The 22,676-nt window shown below is 37.8% G+C and overlaps 1 protein-coding gene across 24 annotated transcripts in view; it reads left to right on the top strand.

Moving 5' to 3' along the window:
* Window positions 1-22,676, top strand: part of CELF1 (CUGBP Elav-like family member 1) — a 57,970-nt gene that overhangs the window by 1,247 nt on the left and 34,047 nt on the right. For 9 of the 24 annotated variants that reach the window (XM_050335047.1, XM_050335044.1, XM_050335035.1 and 6 more), the window contains exon 2: window positions 15,220-15,260. The gene's annotated coding sequence lies outside the window, so the exon portion shown is untranslated. Of the gene's footprint in view, window positions 1-44; window positions 10,950-15,218; window positions 15,261-22,676 lie in introns of those variants that run through there. The other 15 variants (XM_050335024.1, XM_050335023.1, XM_050335025.1 and 12 more) reach the window with 8 other exon arrangements.

Genomic DNA, 22,676 nt, shown 5'->3' with positions numbered 1-22,676 from the left:
GATTTTACTGCACTGACTTGGCTTTGCATAGCCATAAAAACCTGTCACATTTTCTTCTTTTTTTTCCATTCCCCTCAGCTCTGTTCTTGGGATCTCTGCATAATATATCTTCCTCGAGTTGTGTCTGGACCCAAGTATTTAAGAAGCAGCGTTGTTGGAAATACTGGTGCTGCACTAGGTGTTTAAAATTAATAAATACATCTTTAGACTGAGATAGGAAATGTTCCGATGGGTAGAGATTGCATTCCTGCCGATGAAGAGCCTCCCAGGGCAGCAGCACATTCTTATATCTGCCCAGGGACATGGATGCAGATATATACCACCAGGAAAATTCCTAAATAGGGATTTTAAAATACAGTAATGTAAAGAACTATTTTTTCTTAAGGTGCTTACTGTTCTCTTTCAGCCTGTGCTCACATTCAGAGTTATTGGTGATACTTATTCTGGGAAAGTGTTGTGCTGTTTTGTGGAGTGTGTTCACCCTTTCTGAATGATCATTCTTGGATGGCTGTGGTTTTCGTTTTCCTGTCAAAGTCTCTAATGTTACATTAGGGAATAATCAGTCCCAGGTCCTACCTGCTTAGTTACATTTGGCCTATTGTATCTACTTTTTTTTTTTTTTCTGAGTATTTGAAGCAAAATAGTTGATGCAGTCCTAGGAAGTTCTGTTTACATGCAGCAGAAAGTAGGAACACAGCATCTGTAGAAAAGTAGAGAACTGAAAAGTGATTGTTGTAAAATCATGAACATTAAAATGTGAAGATTTATGTGTTAGGTAGTTTTGTTTTGGAAGTAAATGGCTTACAATAGTGAGAGAAACTTATCCATCTTTCACAATGGAAGACAGGTAAAGAACTCCATAGTATTACTGAGTATTTAGTACTGTATTCACACTTTTGCTTGTCCTTCACAATTTGATGCACTTGTAAGGTGATCTTTACGTGGTAAGAGGAAGGTGTCTTTGACTTTTATTTCTTCTGCTATGAGTGGGGATTCTGAAAACATGCTGCCTGGCACTATTCCTCTAAATGGAAAGCAAGAAAGGTGGCACTATCATAGATATATAATAGTTGCTTTCTCATTAATATATAATAAATCCATAACTTGCAAGTAACCTTTACATCAATTGAAGAATCATTAGTTGAAACAAAGTATGGTGCTTTGTCATAAGAGAAGTATGAATATAAGAGAAATACTTGAAATATTGTGGAAATTTTCTTCTGAAATTATTACTGACAATATGCTGAATTAGTTGAATATCATAAAAGCTATACGTTTATGTGGCGCTTAAATATTTAGATTCACATGGAGTTAAGTAAAATTCTACCTGTAATCTAGAGCCTAATTGAACTTAGTAAGAAACTCTGTTATGAGCAGGTTGCTCCTTAACTATTTCTTGCTTATTTTTCTGAGATGTGGTTATGGACTACTAGTTACTGAGATGTCTACCACAAGTCTGTTCAGAGTGCCCACTCTTAATTTTTTCTTTAGTGCCTTTTTTTTTTTTAGAGTAGATGGGAAGTGATACAAATTCTCATCGTTTTTGAGATTTCCTGGTTATTAGTCTCTAACTCTGGGATCTAAGAATCCATGGGTCAGGCTGTTGAACTGGAGACTGTTGTTCAGCAATATGTCCACAAGGCAGTCCAGTTTTCCAAATCATAATGTGAGTTTGGTTACGGAAACAGCAGCAATAGTCCAACAGACTCAGATCTGTATTTCTGCACTCTTACTTTTTAGTCTTGCCATGAATATCTTAAATGTTTTGTTTCAACGTGGGCGTGTTCAGTATTGCTTCTTGTCCTTCAGGAAGCAGTTATTCGCTGCCTTGGTAACTGCCTTCTGACAAGAAAGTATCGTTTTTATCCATTGATCAGGTATTTGGCAGGAGAGAAAAACCAGTATAAATCAAAGCAGACTAAAATACTTCAGAGTTTATTAGAATGGAAGTTGTAATTTGAGGAGAGTTATCTAGGGCCTCTAATGGGTTTTTCTCGTGAAGTATCACAGCACAGAATCTTGAGTTGTGATCCTGTTACAAGACTTCTTGAGGCAAGAAAGATTATCTTGACTGAAAAAAGTAACTTCTAGTTTTATTGCCCTTCCTCCAGTCATTAGAGACACTTGTGTTATATGAAAAAAAATGCAAGATACCATTTTTCTGCTATTTTAGAAAGGTGCCAAGATGCTTTGGGACATAACAGTGAAAAGAGAGAGCTTCAGCGTTCACATTTTCAAGAGGAGATTTCCCAAACATCAACTGAACCTCATTATTTGCACCTGGTGCAAGATTCAAGCATGCAAAGCTAAAATATACATTAGGTCAAAGCAGGAAATTTAGATAGAGCAAGGGAGAAAATGTAAACTGCTGTAAAGCTGCAGTGCCAATTAGTCTGCAAATGCTTTGCTGTAGGGAGGAATAGCTCACAAGTCTGAACTACGATAGACAGAGCAGGCTTATTTGTTCGACAGCAATATAGTGCAGCAGTTGTCATCCCAGGGAAAGGAAGTCTTTTCTCTGACATCTTGAGTAGCTTAAAATTTCCAGCTATCTCAACTCTGTGCATTTTGAAAGAAAAGGCATTGTTGCTAACTGAATTCAGTATAAACAGTGAGCAACTAGATGGATGAACAGAAGTCTTCAGTAGTGTTCAAATTTTATTGAGGAATTTCAGTTGAAATGATGCACTTTGTCACAGGAAAACCTTCTGCCAGAAGTGAAATCCTTGTGCACAAGTTGTCTTGTCTGTCCCATGTATGCATATCACCCTTTCGTATTCAGTATACTTAGTATATTATGATCTGATTTTTGTTTTGATTTTAGTAAAGATATGCTGGCTGACTGGCTGCTCTGTTAGAAGGCAGAGTATGAGTGGCAAACTGATAAACTGAGTTTTGATAATGAGTCTGTACTGATGTAGAGTGAATTTATAACCGATTTAATGGTTTGGCTTGCAGTGTTAAAGTTCCAGGTAAATTTAAGGTTGTATAAACTGGGCTTAAAATTGTATCTCTCTGGAATTTTAACATTGGTTTGACTAAATTACTTGTAAATATAACTTGGAATAACTGGCCTGAGTATTGCTGAATTCCATGAAAATAAGCAGGTACTTTGAGTTCTTTGTCCTTTTTAGCGGCACACCTCAAGGAGATCTTGAATGAGCATGTGGATGAGAGGATGAGTGTTTGTTGAGTATCTAGTGTCATGCTGGTATGGTATCTGGCAGGCTTTCCTTTGCAGGCAGTTTTAATACTTTCACACTGTGTATTCTCTCCAGGCTGAATGCTCTCCCAATTCATTTAATAACTCAGGTGGATGTCTTACGTTGTTTTTACTTTAAATTAATGTGAGTTTTTCAGGACCTTAGCTTCTTTTTTTCACCACCATCAAAACTGTTCTTTCTGGTAGTTTTCACTTCTATCTGTGGGCTGTTTCATATTGCACCTTTCACAAAAATAATGCGGTTGTTATCCACTAGACCTCAGCATCTAACATGTTGAAGTGAAACTGTTGTTCTGTAAACATCTTATCATTTAGATTTCAGGCTTTGACTGAACCCATGAATATTCTATTTTTGCCTCAAACTATGCAGTTCAAAAGATATTCCAACAAATGCATGCTGTCCACAAATCTTTTAGACTGTTGGAAAGGGAATATTCATGTCTGTTTTTTTCCAAAGCAGTGGAGTTGGTTATTTATGAAGCTTGTAATTCAGATGAAGTATTTAGCAGGCAGTGTCCAAGTCTACACACAGAAATGATGGCATCTTTCTTACTACGTGTTGAGATTTGCATGATGGACACCACGCATCTTATTATCTGCAAAATCTTACAAGATAAAGCCTTGATAAATGATTCTTCAGAAGGCAATGAAATATTGGTCTTTCAGGAAGAGAGGATGTATTTTGAATGTCACATCTAGCTTTTGAATTTCATGTGGGCACAACAGAGTGTAAAAGTAATTCTTCACTTATTTATAGTTTCATATTCCTAAGCAGAGCACCATCTTAAAATCTTTTTGCCAACTTACCTATGCTTCCTTGTTATCTGCCTTGAAAAAATTCCTGTTCTCTGTTTAAACTCCTAAATTAAAAAACATACATCAGGGTGACAGGTCAATGTAGTGAAGTATTGTATGTCTTTGTTTTTTCCGTGTCTTGCCTGTCATTGTTTTATGACTGTACAATGTGTCGCGTTATTTATGAGTGAAACAGTAAAGATTCCTTGCACAGTCCTAAGTGACATTAGAAGTGATACCATTAAAAATTATCAATATGCAAAATCTTTGGGAGGAAAAAAAGGGTTGTATATATACTTCTGTAAAGCAGTTTTGACTGCTCAGAAATCCATGGTTATATGCTTTGGTGACTTAAGAAAAGTTAAGTGAGGATATTCTGATATTTATGGAATAAAGCCACCCATGTTACATTTTGAATTGTGCATTCATGACCAGAATTTGATCACTAGCAGAGAATGGCTGTAGGTGGTACTGTCTGTATTTAGCAGTGTGGAAGCTGCTTTGACACTAATTCTCTGATGTAGAAATTTGCTTTACAGTTTCTTTGGGTTTAAAAGTATTTTGTCATTTAATTCAAGGCTGAATTTAATAGGCATTTCATGGGGAGCATTTTTGTGAAGAAAATAATTTAGGCTATGCTTAGGTGTAGAGCTAATTCAGACTATTCTGGTGTCTTTCTGAATTTGCAGGGAGCCTAAACCATTATCTCAGTGATGAGAAATCTGAAAAAATAATGAGATTGTTGGTTTAAATACCAGCACTTTTATAACTACTTGCAAGTTACATTAACAAAAATGCCTGACTAGTGTACTTCTCTGAGTTCTCAATAGGCTACTACATTCCTGATATAGCTGAAAGTTGTAGCTTCCAGTTATTTATATGAGAGAACTTTTCTGGTAACTTCTGTAAGGTAGTTTTGTATGCCCACAAAAGTGTGGGATACATCAAGTAGAAGAAATAGGCAACAGCACAGGGTAATAAATCTCTCATGAAAAAGTTTAGTTTTTTATATAAATGAAACTGCTTTTGAGATTGCAGACTGTCATACTTCTATATGAAGTCATAAAAATAAAAAGTCATAGACTGTGCCACTTGTTTTATTTTTCTTTGAATTCCTACGGATTTGGGTTTTCAGTTACACTTTTTTTGCTCTTTCCATGCCAGAACATGAAAAGGGGTGGGGCAGGTGGAGAGAGTAGTGGATGCTGCATAGAAGTGTATTTTTTTTCGTTTTTAAGAAGAATACATAGAAAAAGTTTTAGTTTGTGTTTAAACACTGGCAAAAAGGACTACTGGGAAAGCAGACATGATATGGCAGGTCACCATAGTAATTAGTATCAACCAATAAGAAAGGTCATGGTTCCTGGTTTAGGACAATACTTAAGAAGGGAGAAGAGTTTAAAAAGATGGCTATAATTCAGTTTGGGCTGTGGGGGGAGAAGGTCAAACCAAGAACTTAATATGTGGATGCGTGTCCAAAAGCAACTAGGAAGACCTTGCCAGTTCAGTAGCTCTTGAAATGCTGGTGGATGTGGGCATTCCCTGGAACAGAGATTTTAGGTTTCTGAGTTGCTGCCGAGATTCTGTTGGTGAATAAAGCAAAATGTACTTGGAACTCATTTCTAAGCAGTAACTCCTTTAAGTTTGTACACTTTAATTCTTTTTCTTCTTGCACAGTGTGACAGTGAATGAGGCTGTGCGTGTGTAAAGGAACTTGTCTTAGCAATGATCTCTTTCAGAGACCATGTATGGGTAAAGCAGTTCGGCTGGTTCAGCTCCTGCTCCTCCCTCTCACAGAGCTGAGCAGAATCTCTTCTGCTGAAACGGTTGCACCACTTTCTGCTTTCTATATTTGTCCAGCAGCAGCACACTGGAAACTAGGCAGTGTGGCTGGCCTGGTGGGCATTTGCTGAGCAGAATTGAGAGCCAGGGCTTACAGTCTCTGTTACATCCGTCTGTCTGTCTGTCTGCGTCTCTGGGGAGGACTGGAGTTCCAAGTGAAAGGTGATCTGTTTGTGGATGTTGTGTTTTTTGTAAAATTCAGTTCATTCAAATTTGGGAGTCTAGGGACAGAGAGCAGAGGAGGGAAGGCAGTTGACTTGCAGGGACAGTATGTATATAGTGAGTGGCAGTGGCATCAGAAAGATACAGACAGATTTAACCTCCAAAAGAGCTGCTGTCTTCTGGGATGAGGATTTTAATCTCCCTTCCTGCTTTGGGGTGTGATTAACCAGGGCCTGTATCTTTCCATAAAAGGTCTGTTGTCATTGTCTGCCTTGAAGATTAATGAAAGCTAGATCCTGTCCTGGAAGATCTGAGTGGTGTCTTTGCTTGTTATGGGCAATGGGGATTAATGAGGAGCTAGAGCCTGACCTGCCTAGTTGGGAATCAGGAGTTGGTATTGAGGTTTGGGGTTTGTGGGAAATGCCTTGTTAGGAAGAAGTGGAAACTTGTAGCTAAGACTTACTTGACTGTGTGCTTGTGTAAACTTTGTATCGAGGCTCTGCACATATCGGGAAGGTAGCTGTTCACAGTTGCTTTTTCAAGTAGTAGATCAGGTGAACAAATAGTGCAGAAAGTCTGTTAGCTGCTGTCACTGTAGTAAACTATTGATACAATGTTCTTTGAGTAGTAGAAAGGTGTTCAAAATTGTGGCAGCATCTGGATACACCATTAACATTGGCAATAATTTTTTTGAGAGGGAGGAAGAGAGAAAGAGAGAAATAGTTTTTTGGGAATACTGTCCACTTACAGATTCTCCTGCCTTTTGAATATCTGTGCAAATGAGCATCAGGCCTTTTGGTTGTGGTATTTGAGCGAGGAAAACATTGTTTGAGTGGTGAAATAGAAGGCAGCATCTTGCTAAAATCATTCTTGAGGATCATGTTCCCTAAACTCAGTCTGAATTATTTTTCTTTCCGGCCAGTGCAATGTCTTCAGTGTATTTCCTCCTGAGAAAGCTGTGTGTCTTGAATTTGGAAGAAGCAAATTTTAGTGGAAAATTGGTGGCTCTCAGCTGCCTGGCAATATCTGAATTGCACTGATGTCTGCAGGCAGGGACCTGTGACAGAGAGTCATCTTCCTGAACTGCTTGAACTCAAGCAACTTTGTTGTGTGGCTGTTTTCTGATCATTCTTTCTTTAATGGGGACACACTGCAATAATTTTTCTATGTTCATCTGGAAAACCTATGAATATGCAGCTTCTGGGATGTTAAGCTTGTTGCCTTAAGTGTTTTGATATTTTTCCTAATTCTGGCGTCCTCTGCCAGAATTCAGCCCGCTGCCTGCTTTTCTTCCCACTTTTCCACTTCCGGACTCCTTAGTTGATGTCTTTTCATTTATATGAGTTACCAGTGAAAGGTAATTCTTGGTACTGTTTGATGCCAGTGGTTGGGGTTTTGTGATTCCTCTACTTTCAAGTGTTTTTCAAAAGCATATTTGTCTTTTTTTTTTTTTTTCTGTAGTCTTGTAGCGAGAATATGATTAGGCAGTTACAAAGGCCTCTTGGAAGTACACTATTGCATGTTTAAAAAATACTGTGTCCATTCTGTGAAAGATGTCATGATAAATGGGTAGAACACTGAATAAACATATGTACACTTAGGGCATTGAGTAGATGAAAGGCTATAGAACAGCACTGGGAATTTAAATCTTACTATTTTGTAAGAATCTTCCTAAAGGCAATATATAAGAAAGTGACATTGTTCAGAGCTAAGATAAGCTGTCAAGACATGAAATCTTATTTGCCAAATATACTTTTAGTTTAGATAATCCATTCTAGATTGGCTATGTTACCCTGTTTGCAGAAAAGATTTAATCAGGATTGGAGACGAATGAAAAGTTAACTTCTGGTGTCCTTTGAAGGTACTGAAATTCCACAAGTAGGGTAATTTTTTTATTTTCTTCTTACCCTATTTTATTTTTTACAAAAATAATTCTGTTTCTTTAATGTCATAATCATGCAGTTGAATAAGAAAGTTAGGTTAAGGTTGGAAATGTGGGAAGATTATTGGAATTTGGAATTAAGTCCAGTGTTCATTTGAAATTAATGAAGTAAACTGCTGTTAGAAAGCAATTACAGATATTAAACTCCAGGAAGAATAAATGAAAGTTAAAAATATTTACTTGTGAATTTAAAAAGCTGAATCATAATTTAATCAAGGATAGTCAGTGCCATGTCTTTAAACATCGGATGCAGTCCACTGACAAAGAATTAGGGCAGTAAAGGTGTAATAGTTAATAAAAGCAAAGGTGGATAATTTGCTAATCAAATTATATTTGTAATGTTAGTGGTTAGTTTGAATTGCAAGTATCAAGCCAAATGTTGTGTCTGTAATAGGTAATAAGGAGCAATAGGTATAATTTGCTATGAATTTGTATGTTATGTCTTGTCATTTTATAAGTGTTTGTTCTGAGCAGACTTATAGGGAAGCAGAATAGAATGAAACAGCAAAGAACCAAAGGAAAGGACTTACCCCATCTGGAAATTTCCAGATGGCAGACACTAAGGACTATGGTCTAACCAAAACATTGGTCTAACCAAAACATTGGCTGAGCTCAGGTGGCGAGATGGAGCCCGTGAAAGCAAGGACCAATATCAGGGGAGCCCGCGAAAGGAAACCCAATAAAGAAATCGAAAGAGACTTAAGGGGTGGAGATAGAGGGGGGTATAAAAAGTGGGGTGTGGGCTTGCCTTGGGGCAGACCGTTGGTGGAACAGGAGTTTCCCGGTCTCCCAGCGTGCTGTTTTGCTTATTTGCTTTTAATAAATTTCTACTCTATTTTAAAAATATATCTGGTCTTTTGACTATAACAAAGGTGATTATATGGAAGAGCATGTATGTGCTTCTTAGAAGTATAGTGGTTTTTTCACAGAAGCAGTGGAAGCCTTCTTTGTCACTTGAGGCCTTTAGAAAGAATTAATCAGTAGAGATTAATGATGTGAAATTCAGCACCTAAATCTGATTATCTAGTTCCATGAGTCATTTAAATGAGCATCTGCCAGTATTGCTCTGAAAGTCTCGTGCCATCTTTGTGTTTTTCATTTCCTTTGTGCCACCAAGAGTATCTGTGTGGTTGTGCAGTGAATTGAATCTGGGAACATACTTGGATTAAAACTATTATACTTCTGTTGTCGGTAGCCTTAATCACACCTTGCCCATTTTCTTTCTCAGGCTTGTTGTACAGAGGTGGGGATGGATAGCTGGTGAGGAAAAAGTTGTGCACTATTCTTTTGACAAGAGCATCAGCTTAAACTGCATCTACAGTCAGAGTATCTTGATCTATTTGTATTTCCTCCTCCCTTCAATAAATGTTTCTGGAGAGCTGTACCCAGTCCTCTCAGTAATATAACCCCAAAAAATTAAGTAAGAATTGTTTGCATGTGTTACCTGCTGTGGCATATGTAATTTTGTTCTCTACAGGGAAGTACTAAATGTTGTCTTAACACACTTCTTTATGAAGGCAGTATTTTATACACGCTGTGTTTGATGCTGCTGTACAGAGAAGCTTGCTGTTTGTTTGGGAAGAAATCAGTGAGCTTTTCTGATGTGAGGACACTGAGAAAATAATGTGCCACATAAACTCTCCCTGAATCAAAACCTTACATGTGACAGTCTAAGGTACCTCCAGAATCTAGGTGCAAGGTATAGAAACCATGAGAATCCAGCAAGATATGTGAGGATTTTATGTCTATCTTGACTCTTCATGCAACCAAAACTGTATTTATAGCACTTGTTTTTGCCATAAAGTTTCTGGAGTCTCCTTCTGCTAGCAGTGGAAACCAGCTGATGTTATACTGTGCCTTCCAGGAAAAGTGAATGGAAAGAATTGATGGATAAGTGTGTAAGTGAAGAACATCTGAAAATACGTGCGTAAGACTTCAAGGAAGTACTGACTCTCTGGTTCTTGGCAAAGTGCATTGACACTCTTGATCCTTCTCCCCCCAGTCTAAGATCAGGTTGCGGATCCAGCAGGGAGGATTTCTGAGGCCTTGGGAAGAGAAAGGAGCAAGTGAAGCTTTGCTGGCAGGATCAGTCACCAGAGGGAAGCAGCCTGGAGAGGGTGTTTCAGGGTCACAGAATGGGCCATGAGTAGTTCGTGGATTAAAAGGCTGCTGATACCAGTAGGAAAAACTTTCTATTAGCGGTTCATAACTAAGAATGAAAGCTTCTTCAGACAGGGAAAAGTTAACCTAAAGTGTGACATCACATTTGTGAATGGTAGTCAGACAAAAATTATGCTTCAAGGTGCTGCATGTGTTTATGCATTCATGTGTTTTCAGGAGATTGTAAATTAATGCAAATTTTTTTTCCTGTATTATGTACAGTTGTTTGTGTGCTTTAGATACTATATAAAGATATTGAAGAGGGTAGTAAATGTTGCAAAAAAAGAAATTGAATATGTACAAATGATGCTACAAATGATGACAAATTGGAAACCTTCAGAGCTGGAGTAGAAACTTAGTAAGAACTGCTTTACAGTGAATGGTTAGATTTTATTAAATTTTTGAATAAAAGTCAGGACATTCCTAAGTTGATGTTCCCACAGCAATGGCAGCATTTGCCTCTGAAGAAAAAGAAATAGCATGAAACACTTTTTAAAGCTTCAGCTCTACACACCAGTATTAAATCTCTTTAAATGCTAATGAAAATTATCTGCTGTTGAAAGTGATTTGAATCAGTATTCATTTGTTATAATAGAGCAGTGACTTCAATTCTTTGCAAATGTAAATGAGTGTAATTAGAGACTTGTATCCATTTACTTCTGCAAAGGGTTTGACCGTGTACCTGTTTCAAAATGAAGATAAAAATAATTGAGCATATTTTTACTCTTTGGTTTGCAGGCGTGGCAATGGCAGATTCTGCACGGTAGAGTTCATGGCAAGTATTTGTCTAATATAAGCCAAGCAAGACGCACATACAAGCTTAAGGTAAATCAGTCTTTCTTAGTTGTGCTTCTTTGAAATAAAATATAAATGATTATACTTAAACATTTTGGAAATACGGAATTTCAGGCCTACTCAGAAGTTTGCATCCTGATGAATTCTGATCTTTCAGAACTGGGACACCTCAAAGTTGTTTTCTTCTGAAGTTGGCAGTAGATGCTGGAAATGGCCATGAGCGCTGTGTCCTCATTTAGTATTTCAGGTGTGATAATACAGAGTAGTGATTGCATTTGAGGATCTTTTTTCTCTGCATTTGTGCAATCAGAAGAAAGGTATGTAAGTACCTTGAATTTTTAACACAGAGCTATGCGCACTGTGTCTGTCTAAACATTGCACAGGGGTGATTTTCCCATTAAAACTTTTTTGCTTTACCTTTAATGATAAATAAGTGAAAGTGTTAGTATTTGAGTCTTGTGGCTGAGATGGATGAGGTTGCTGAAGTTCAGCTCAAGTTCAGTTGCTTCTAGGAGTAGGTTTAGTGGTTAAACTGAAAATATTGTTTCTGTTCATGAAACCTCAATCTTTTACTCAAAAGAATATATAAAGCTCTGTTACATTTGATAGATCTTCCTATCAAATGTGTGATGTGTATAATATCCATAAAGCACAACATGAATGCACGTTTTCTAAATATTTTGAATCTTCATTCAAAAAGTAAATGAAATGTTGCTTTTGTTTTGTATTTGTAACTTATATTTTGAGAGTCCCTTAATGCCTTAATCTGGATGAAGATAGCAAGCTTAAATCTTCTGATGGTGAAATTCTTTGGGTTTTATTAACAAACACATTTTTGTGGACATTATTTTGCGAAGTTGTTTACTAGGTTTTCAACTGAGATGCAGCTGTAACAGCGTGATGATATTCTCTTATTCAATACATTCTGTCACTAGTTCTCAAAATACCTTTTCACAAAAAAAAAACACAACATACAAATGGAAACTCTTAGTCACCAAAAAGTGACTTGTCGAATGCTGTTTAATCCATAGTTAATAACAGAATTGATATCTTCTAAGTCCTAGTTTCATGTTTTCAACAGTAGATCATAGGATTGTTTTGCATTCTTAAAGAGTGTCTCTTGACACTTTCATTATGGGTTGTAAGGTTTAATGATTGGTCTTGGGAATGTTTGGGCTGTAATTGCTGATTGGGCATGGAACAGACATTACAAATATGGTCAACATGCCAAATCTTAAGTACTTTATAATGTCCTGGTTAGAGGAACTTGAAGCATTTTAAATGTTTTCCTGTCTTTTCTTTTTGTCTTAATCTGCAGCGGTCCCAAAATGTGCACCTCTTCTATTCTTCATTCTGTTCTTACTATACCTTAAATTTAAAAAACTTACATTGTTGTAGTGGAACACACCGTTGTGAGTAATTCAGCTGGTCTACTTGCTAACTGTACAGATTGCTTGCTAACCTGTATGCCCAGTAGTATTTGTGCTGGCAGCTCTGGGGAAAACAGTACTCAACAGCTCTGTCTGCAAAAATGAAGTGAGCAGCGCAGTTCCTGGGAGCTGTGGCCTCACAATGAGCATGTAGCTCCTGGTGCTGTGAGGTTTGGGTGGTGTAAAGATTGCAGTAAAAGGGCGTTTCTCAGATAAGAAAGTAGGACTGCTTCCATGGTGAGGTTTTTATACTGCAGGAGTTTCTCCTCACTATCTCTGTTGCCGTGCTTCCTTGTAAGTAAGGGTTACTAGAAAGTGACACACTTTCTGTGGGTTGTGGCTTAAGCTGTATAGTAATTGAAACTTAATGATTTGTATAGGCCTCTCTGTTCATACTCTGTGTGGTGCCCTTGCTCCGTCACTCTGTAATGCATTGTTATGTCCCTCCTTTACTTCCTCCAAAAAATAGTTGTTTTTATATTTTCAAATTTTTGTTATTGGTCATTTTGGTACTTAAAAATACGTAAATCTGCAGTGAGTCCAGACTGAATGCTGATTTATGTGAGACCATTGATGCCAGGATGTGTCTGAGGTTGAGCTGCATGGTCTATCTGTTAGCCTCTTTAATTGCCAATGGTAACCTCGACATCCCATAAACGTTGGTTCCTGGAAAGTGTAATGAGAAATCAGAACTAACTAGTCTAGACAAGTGGTGACTGTGACAGTAATGTCATTGATCAGAATCCATTCAATGATTTGGTATTCTCTTAGATGGTCCTGGATGCTGGTGAGACTGAAGTTTTACCATGTAGTATCAAAGCAGCATCACTAGATTTATTGGGCTCACATCCACTGTCTAGTACGTAGTGGCTAGAGCCACTTGTTTTCATTACCAACTGTAATTCTGTTTATATTATATTGCATATCAGAAGTTTCAGCTGTTCATCAGTGAGAGTATATTTTGTCACTCTTCGATCTGGTAGGGCTAAGTGTTAAATCAAAGTGTTAAACCTTTGTTTTTCTACACGGAGTTGTCAGGTGGTATTGTGGTTCCTCCCGGCCTTGTGCAGTAGTTGAAAGTGACATCTGTACTGGATGCAGCACTTCAGTCGGGGGGCAGCTTCAGGAAAAATCTTTGCAAAAGCTGTGATGTCTCAATTTACGCCTGTTAAGTGTTTTGCTGACCCCACTAAGAGCCTACGCTCATGCAACTATGAAAACAGTTGGCTGTCAGCATCTGATGCTGGGCTGGGGAGAATATAATTTGCACAAGAGCTTTCTGCCATGTCAGTTAATTACAGCAATGGCTATGCTGCACTGATTGCACACATTGTATACCTTGATCTGGCATATCCAAGTCCCAGCTTCTTCTGAGAAGAAATACAATTGTCAGATTCTTTGGCCTTTGATTCAAGTTTGTCTGATGTGTAAACTTGGATAAATGATTCAGTGTATTTATGTTCTGCGTGCAATTAAATGAACCATTATAGAACAACTTATGATTTAAGAGCATTCTCCCAGGCTTTCTGCAGGTGGTTGTCAGATTTGCTGCTTGGTTTTTGAAGTTTTTATTGCCTTGGATTTTGCCTTTGATTCAATGAGGTGTATATTTTTTCCCAAAGGTGTCCAAGAGTTATGGGTTCCTCTGGCTATGTTAGCTGCACTTCTGGTTTCTTTGAAGTTTTAAATTTATTCATTAGAGTGAATTAATGGCTACATGTGTGAAGGGAATATTTTCTTTTTAACATAAAGTTGTTTATATAGATATTCTTAAGCATTTACAAGATCAAGAAATTGTATATTTCATTTTTTCCTGAAAGCTGATTATCAAAGGAGCAAAACTTAGCATATATGACAACTTTCACAGTGTTTAAATATCTGGCAAAAATTTGGTTTAAAAGAATCAAAAGGAAAAAACTGTTTTGAAGGCAGGTCTGTTAGCGGGAATCTGAGACCATTTTTTTGACCATAAACAAATATCTTGTAATTAAACTTCAAAAAAGCAAAGGAATGTGGGTGAGGTGGAAGGAGGTGTCCTCAGGTAGCATATTTGCCTGACTCACTAGTTGGAGCTTCATAATTCAGAATGCTGTTGTGAAACACAACAAAAATAAATATATAAAGTGTTCCCTGAACAATAGTCAGTTTTCAGTAATATTCTAGAAAACATAAATTCATAATCTTGAAAATGTGCATTTCAAATAACTGAGTTTTTTTTTGTCAGGATTCGTGATTGAATTTTATTGTTCTCAACAAGTATTATAAGAAAATTAATTTCGTTCTTGTGTTTAGGATTCTTTTTTTGCTTTAGAGGCTATAGTACTTTAATAAATCAATTGAACAAATAGAAAGTAATTAGAAAAATTGAAAATTATTACTAAATTATTGAAATTACTAAAAATTTAAAATTATTACTAAATAGCAATTTAAAATTTCCATTTATGCAGTCTTACATTAGAGTTCCCATCTACAGGTTCATGATCATCTGTTAGGGCTGCAGCTGTCAAAATAATGTAATACAGGAGTTTAGGATTGTGGGTACTGCTGTTGGTAACTGCCTCAAAAAGCCAGACAGGTAGGGTAGGTCCACTGAATGTTATTAGGGAGCTTTAAGACTTCTGTTTTCAGCCATGTTGCACTGCAGTCCTTTCTTTTGCCCCCTCTAATCTACTGTGTATTTTTGAAATCTACAACTTCAGGTTTGAGTCTAATGAGGGTAGTCAACACCTCATGATGACTTCTGCTTTAAGAAATATGCTTTACTTTCATGGTCCTCAGTGCTTTATAAGATGGAGTTCATGTTGTAGTGATTGTTGAAATCTGATTTTAACTCTGGAGTTCTCAATATCTGTTTTTTCCTTATCTTTTAGACTGAAGACTGGAACGGCTAGAGGGAGGTGCATAGCTGCAGGTATGAACCAACTACTGTTTGTATCCCTCATTTGTGTATTGGATCTTCCTTTCAAAGGTTTAGAGAGAAGTTGTTTTTACATTCAGTGATGAAAGCAGTCATTTTCCACTGCAGTGAGCAGTGCTCCCTGAACCTTAAACTCTGCAGTTTCCTGCCTTTGTATTGCTAAAGGGGGTTGGGAGTGTTAACAATTTAGTACTGTTAGTACCAAGTCAATAGGCATCTTTAACTCCATCTGTAATTTAATAACTTTAGAAACATAACTGCAAAGTAGAAATGCATGTCTTCTTAGCAATTTCTTGACCAGAGCAAATCTACAGTATTCTGTAGTGCATGAAACCCTAAAGGTGAGTATTACTGTAATAACTACTCTAGGCTGAGACAAATCTGATTATGTGCAGCGGAACAGGAGCTTAGTCTAGTGTGAAAATACTTGGAGCCAAATGCAAGGACCTTCTACTGCAATTTTCTTAATGCTGGAAGTTCAGTGAGGATGTAGTTTCACATGACAGCTGAGACAATTGCCCCTTAGTTTCTTTACACAGTTTCCAGGCCTGTGTCCTTTGGTTATGCTTGGTTCTCATGGTAGTTTGCCTGGTAGACAAAGTCAGCTTGACAACCCAGTAAACAGCTCTTCTGTGATCATGTTGTTATTTCCCCGGTTTAGGAAGTTGGAATGATTTACTGTGTGGTCAGAGAAGTATCAAAAGAACAGGTCAGACTGCTTTGAACTGTGTACCTTAAGAGTTTCAGTTCACTTCTGAGGACAATTGACCTGTAACTGCTGTGTTAAGTAACATTATTATGCTCAAAGTATGGTGACTTTTGCTGTTCTGGTGAATCATCTCTGCCATGACAGAAGGATTGTGTGCTTTGGTCTGGACAACCAGGGAGAGTTGAGCTTTTATATTGTCTTGAGGAAACGGTTGTATTCTACTATGGACAGACATTTGCTACAGCTTGCATAAATACACTGGAAGGGATTTAGTTATGTCTATATCAGAAAGAAAAAAAACAAATTTGTCTTTAAAGTGCAGGATATCCTGCCTCTCCATATGTTGCTCATCAGGGTAGAAAGATCTAAAGCTGATTTAAGAAATCCAGGAACACCTTCATTTTTTAGAGAATTGGTGATTGACCTCTATGTTTGGAAGTACCAGTTTGAGAGCAGTTGTCTCCAGGCACTGTGAGTGTTGCAGAACACTCAGCTTCTTTCTTACATGACTGGTGCCTTGTACTTTGCCCTTCCTGGTCCTTTGCAGCTCCATTAGGACCATACAGAAGATTGAAAAGAGAGAATACTGGTCCTTATGTTTGTGGATTTTGTCCGAAGAGTTTACATCTTTTGAGACAGACTAATCTGATTAGGCCTAGTTTTTCAAACTCATGGGATTCTGCCAATTGCAAAACAGAAGTCCAGAATCAATAGGTTTGGATTACTTAAATAACAAAATAATCAGATTATTTAAATAGCAAAGTAATCAACGGAGTTTCTGGTTGATGAAAACAAATGACTTCTATTTGTTGCAAGATCCATGATTTCCAGCAAAAAATGTGAATGTAGAAAGGTGTCCAAGTAAAAGAGGATGGAGTCTTGAACATCTGATAATGGTATATGAATTTGTTTGTATACATTTGTTTACATTTCAAACCTGATATGAAATGCCTCTTATGATTATTAACTCTACAGAGATGTATCAGAATAAAACTGATGGCATTCTGCTCCTGGTCTGGTACAGAGAAAACAATTGAGGACGGGTCAGCTTTGCTTTGAGATAAGGAATCAATCAGCCTTTGAAATTGCACTTGATTTTGTTCCCCAGTTATCTCATAGATGCTGGGGACAGACAAGTTTTTGAACAGAGAGTTTACTCAAAGATTTGGGATTTTTTCTTGTGTTTGGACACTTACATGCCATACTTTACCAAAGCAGATTAAACAGTTATTCTGTCAAATAATATTGCCCTACAAGTGCCTTATGAGCACTGACAGTTTCAAGACTGAGGAGCTCCTACCTTTGTATTGACTCTTGTCATATCCACATTTACCATGCTGATATTCTGCTGGAGGACCAAAAATACCTTTGTACTATAAATAGAGAGCACTGTAGGGTTCGTATTATTTTACTGTCCTGCCCCTCCTTGAGGGTCATCCTGTTGTTTTCCTGAAGGTAAGCTCTAATGAAAACTCCACTGAGACACATTTGTAAACATGCTGTGTAATGAAGGATAGCAACTTAACTGTTTTAACTTGAAACATGTCTGTGTTCAAATAAAATTTCTGCTGATCTCACCTCCTTCCAAAGTGGAAGTCTTTCACATGGAGACAAAATGGGCAGTAAAAGATTGCAGATTGTGAAATGATAGTCATAGAATCTTTAAGGTTGGAAAAGACTCTTAAGATCGTAGTACAACCATTAACGTAACAGTGCTAAGTCTGCCTCTAAACTTGTCTCTAAGCATCTACACATCTTTGCTTGCATTCTCAGGGATACATATCCCATTCCCATCTCCACTCTCCATGGACAATACTGGTGCTATGCCTTTGCAGCTTCGTGCCAAGAACCATGACTGTTACTGTTCCAAGGTGGTGCTCTACATCGTAATTGCATCGTATTGCAGCAATTACTGTTCTAACTGCATAGTGTGCTCTCTTGGAGAGCCCTTGTCTGGGTTACATTTGAACTTTCTTCTGGTAACGTGCAACAAAAAGCTGTACTTTGGATAAAATGAAATGAGAGAAATAGTGACATGTTGTAGTATAATATTAACTGTATCTGGTACTATTAGTAGAAACAATTTGGGATTAAAGGACTCCTCAAAATGGCTTGTGTGGCTGTTCTAAAGGCTGTAAAGGACAATGAAACGTGTTGCTTTTAGTCCAGAAGGTCTCTTGAAACTTAACAGAAGAAGAAAAAAGACTGTATCAGAAAAAATTTTAAACAGGTCTGACTGCCATTCTAACACATTTCAGTTAGGAGAGTAATAATATGAAGTTTGTTCCTTTAAGATAACATATTACATGTCTTAAGGAAAAAAGGTAACTCTGGCCAATTCTTACTTTAAGGTTTTTACTTTACATGTGCATGAGATGTGTTGCTTGCAAAAAACTTGAAGGCATTTTTGATTCACTGAGGTTCTCCTGTAGGTTAATATAGCAATCTTTGTACATGGTGTTATCCTGGAATTGTTTAGCAGGTTCTGTAGTCTCCCTTGCGTCTGATATGCAACCACACAGCAATTCTCTGTGTAAATGTAGTTGCTTTGCCCATTGTAATGGCTTATGACATGTTTGACCTGAAGGCAAGCAGACTGTTCAGAGCTTTCCAGGACCTATTGGATTTCCAGCTCGTTACCAGAGGAATAACTTCTGTCTCTCTTTCAGTGGCAAAAAACTACTTTAAAATGCGTAGTTGAGTCCTTAAAAATCTGGTAAATATCACAGAGATGGCAAAATGTTTGTTTCCTATGCATCTTTATGACTAAGTGCAGAGCTGCAGATTCCTATAATACAAGAAAGGACAGCAAAATACAGTCTTATCTGAAACCAGATTTCTACGTCTTGTGTTTGTATTTACAAAGTAAAAAGGTTCAAAGATAATAAGTTTTCTATTCCATAGAATTGCTTGTGGGATTGTTTCTTGTACAAAAAGATAAAATAGCTAGGTAAACTTCTGGCCAGTTTTAGAAAAGGTCATTTCTGTAAGCTGAGAGGCAACATCTGGGGAGAGAAAGAGGACGAAGACACTGTAAATGGCATCTGTACCTAACCTTCAGGGCAAGATTGCTTCCAAACGATGTTCTTACTCTTTTCTACTGAAGATTTAAGCCTCGTAGTACAAGTGTGATTTGCCATTTCTATTTCTGTGTGTCTCGGAGTCTGAATTCAGGCAATCAATAGAGTGCAAGGGGAAAACTCTCAAATCTTGCTGCTGCCTTAAATGTTCCATCCTGTTGCCTTTTAGTATTTCCCTGTCCTTCCACAGGGTAGGAATGCATGTCCTCACTTCTTATACTCATTTCCTGCCTTGTCTCCTGTTCTGTGTCATACAGCTGCCTTTATTTCCTCTTACTATTGTTGTGACAAGCCACTTTTCTTACTTTCTCAAGAAGTTTTTTCTATCTACAGTGCCAAAGTGTCTACACATCTTTTAGGTCACTTAGGTACTTAAGGTATAGCTTGTCTCTTGCAAAATACAAACATTATTATGTTCTAGCACTGTGATTATAAAAACTCAGAATGCTTCTCAAACTATGTCTGGTGGAATGTTGGCATATGTTTAAAAAACCTCATAATTTTAGACTGAAATTTTCTTTGCATACCTTCCTGTAAAGCTTAAACAGTACCTGAAATTAGACGTTTCGCATCTATTCACCAAAAAAAAAAAAAAAAAAGAGGCAATCTACAACCTATAGGTAAGGAAAAAGGATTTAATTTTTTTACTTGTGTTTGTTATTGTTGTTTTTAATATACTACAATGAGGGGAAGAACCCTATACACATCTGCTTTAAAAGCAAGTGCCCTGGATACATCAATGCTTCTTCCTAATATCAATTATTAATTGTAAAATGTCTTGCAAAGAGGGCTAAACATGCAGTGTTTACTCCTTATCTGTGATTTGCCAAAATTAATTATTCTAGGGAACCTGCATTAAAGTTTGTTGTTATCTGTTCTGCTGGTAGAGATGCTCTAAGAGGTTGTCTGGCATTAATTGCTCCCAATTCAAGATTTAGTCTTTTGGCAATTTTTTTGTCTGCTTCCTTGATTCATGTCTAATAACTTTCATACAGTGTCATCTCAGTCCAACCTTTGGTGTTTTCTTTGCATCACAGTAAATCTTACTGTGTCTCTGTGTTTTCAGTTCACCTTCTCCGTTCCCTTAGTCAGAAAAAGTCAGGGAAATATGCAAGATAAAGAAACAAAATTTATCTGGGAAAACCAGAAATTTATTATAAATTTCAAATCACTGTTTTGAAGGTCATAATTAGGAACTTTAATTACAAAATCAAAGATAGCAAAAGAAAATATCATACACTGTAAGGGAAAGAAAATAACCCAGGTACCTCTTTTTATATTTCTGTGAAGATTAATGGAAGTGTGTAATGTATCATTAGGGAACAGGTATAAGAAGGAGATTACTAAACACCAAAGAGAAGATGGGACTTCTAGGAAATCATCTTAATTTGAAGATTTTTACCTATATGGGCATATTTTTTATTGAATTCACTGTTTTAATGGATTAGACTATTATCCTAGTGCTGTACAAGTACTCTCCTTGAAAGCAGGGTGTGCAGATAGTGGCTGCCTTTGGAAAAACTCCATATGTACTAACTGAAGTTGTCTTCACTCTGTAAATAGCACTATTGCAGACTGAGATACTTGAAGTTCTTTGGAAGTTCTGTCCTTGTGTAAAAAAGCCAAATTAAATAGACAACAGGTTCTTGAAATAATAGTTGTGTTACACCTCAAAATAATGCTTTGAAGGCTATCAACTTGCATATTCCTCACTGACAGTAGGGTAATGAGAAATTTTACAGTTGGAGATGGGGTGTTTTAGGTCACTGTCAGGAGGTGGTCTCATGGGCCAGTCTGTTCCATTTTTTTTCTTTTGTAGTGCCTGTGCAAGCCTTTGTAGGATCATCACTGAAGTAGCAGGCACAGCTGCAGTGGGTCAAGCGCTGGGTTAGCAACCTCATGCTGCTGTGTTAGCTGACAGCTGTGCGTTAAGAAAGTAAAACTCAGGGTAGCATCGTGCAGCTGTTCTGCCCTAGAAAAGCAGATCATTGTCTGCAGAGCTGTGGGTTGCTCACATCACAGAATTCCACTACCCATAGCCCCATCAGGATATTCACAGCACACTCCTACATCCCCTCTCAGGCAAGCAGATGAAGGGGCAATGTATCAGGAGGCGATGAGAGGAAAATTGAACAAGTTTGTAGGCCACTGCCTTAAATGTTGTAAACTTCATTCATGTACTATAAAAGGGTCTTAAGACTGATAACTCAGCTTCTTCCATGTTCTTTTTAAATGTCCTGTTGGTAGCAGTTACTGGCAGAGGACCTAGTTGTGGTTTGGGGTTTGTTGTTTCTGGGGTTTTTTTTGGCTTCTCAGATTTGAACAGATGTTGTAACCTGTTTCCTGGCAGATAAGTTCTGATATTGCAGAGCTATTGTCTGCCGTTTGGTGTAAGTTTTCCTCAGGAGTGAACCAGATGTTGAGCACATCACAGATTGAATTTGTTCCTCAGTTATGTGGTGACATACTGAAAGCAATTGCAAGGCATTTTAAAAAGGAAGTAAAGTGTATAAACTGGTTGTTATCTGTGCTGTCATGTTTCCCAAAGTCCAGAGGTATGGGGTTTTGGGTTTTGTTTGTTGTGTAGTTTGGGGAGGAGGGAGAAGGGGTGTTGGGAAGGGTTTAGTGTTACACCAGTAATAGCTGACCACTTTTAATTAGCATTTACCTAATGTGTATATTTCAGTTCTTGGGTAGCTTTAACAGGACAACTCTTCTTTTTTTTTTACATAGTGTTTTTTTATTTTGTCCCAACACAAATGCATAGGCATCCTGTTCTTCTGCATGTTCCAGACCTGTCTTCACCATTTGTAGAGGCTGACAACCTATAGTGTTTGTTTTCACCACAAAACTGACTCAGTGGTCTCTTGGCCTCTCTGGTTTTAGCTCAGGAGAACCCAGCCTATTGTGGTTTTTCTGGTGGCCTCTGATGGGTCCCTTCCAAGTACTTGTCAAATTCGTTTTTCCAGGCATGTGAGCTTATTGCATCTGCCCTATCCTGCCAGGAGTTCCGAGAATCTACTACCCTGTGTTTGAAGTACTATCTACTTTCCTCCTCAGAGGACAAGTGCTGTTGTATCAGTCACTAAGGTTTTGCTTTCTTAGATGTCATTTGAAAATTGGTTTGGAGCTACAAACTGCCAAAGAAGGTAATAGCAACATACACAGGCTTTTGCAAGGTTGTGCATTCACATGCATTCACTTTGGGACTTGTTGTTTGAAGTAAAAGCAAGAGGGACACCTACACTCTGCAGACAAAGAATAAGTATATGACAGTCAAAACAGAACTGTTTGGCATCACAGTGATACCAGTACCTCCAGTACCAGAAGGGAGCGTACAAGAAAGATGGAGAGATTATTTACAAGAGCATGTACTGACAGGACAAGGGGAAATGGCTTCAAACTGAAAGAGGCTAGGATAGATTAGGTGTTAGGAAGAAATTCTTCACTGTGAGGGTGGTGAGACACTGAAACAGGCTGCCCAGAGAAGTCATGGATGCCCCCGTCCTTGGAAGTGTTCAAGGCCAGGTTGGATGGGGTCCTGAGCAACCTGGTCTAGTGAAAGGTGTCTCTGCCCATGACAGAGGGCATTGGAACTGAATGATCTTTAAGGTCCCTTCC

This window comes from Myiozetetes cayanensis, unplaced genomic scaffold, assembly GCF_022539395.1.
Source record: "Myiozetetes cayanensis isolate MyiCay16 unplaced genomic scaffold, myiCay2020 scf6-25, whole genome shotgun sequence".
Taxonomy (NCBI): Eukaryota; Metazoa; Chordata; class Aves; order Passeriformes; family Tyrannidae; genus Myiozetetes; species Myiozetetes cayanensis.
This window is presented reverse-complemented; position numbering and strand designations above follow the sequence as displayed.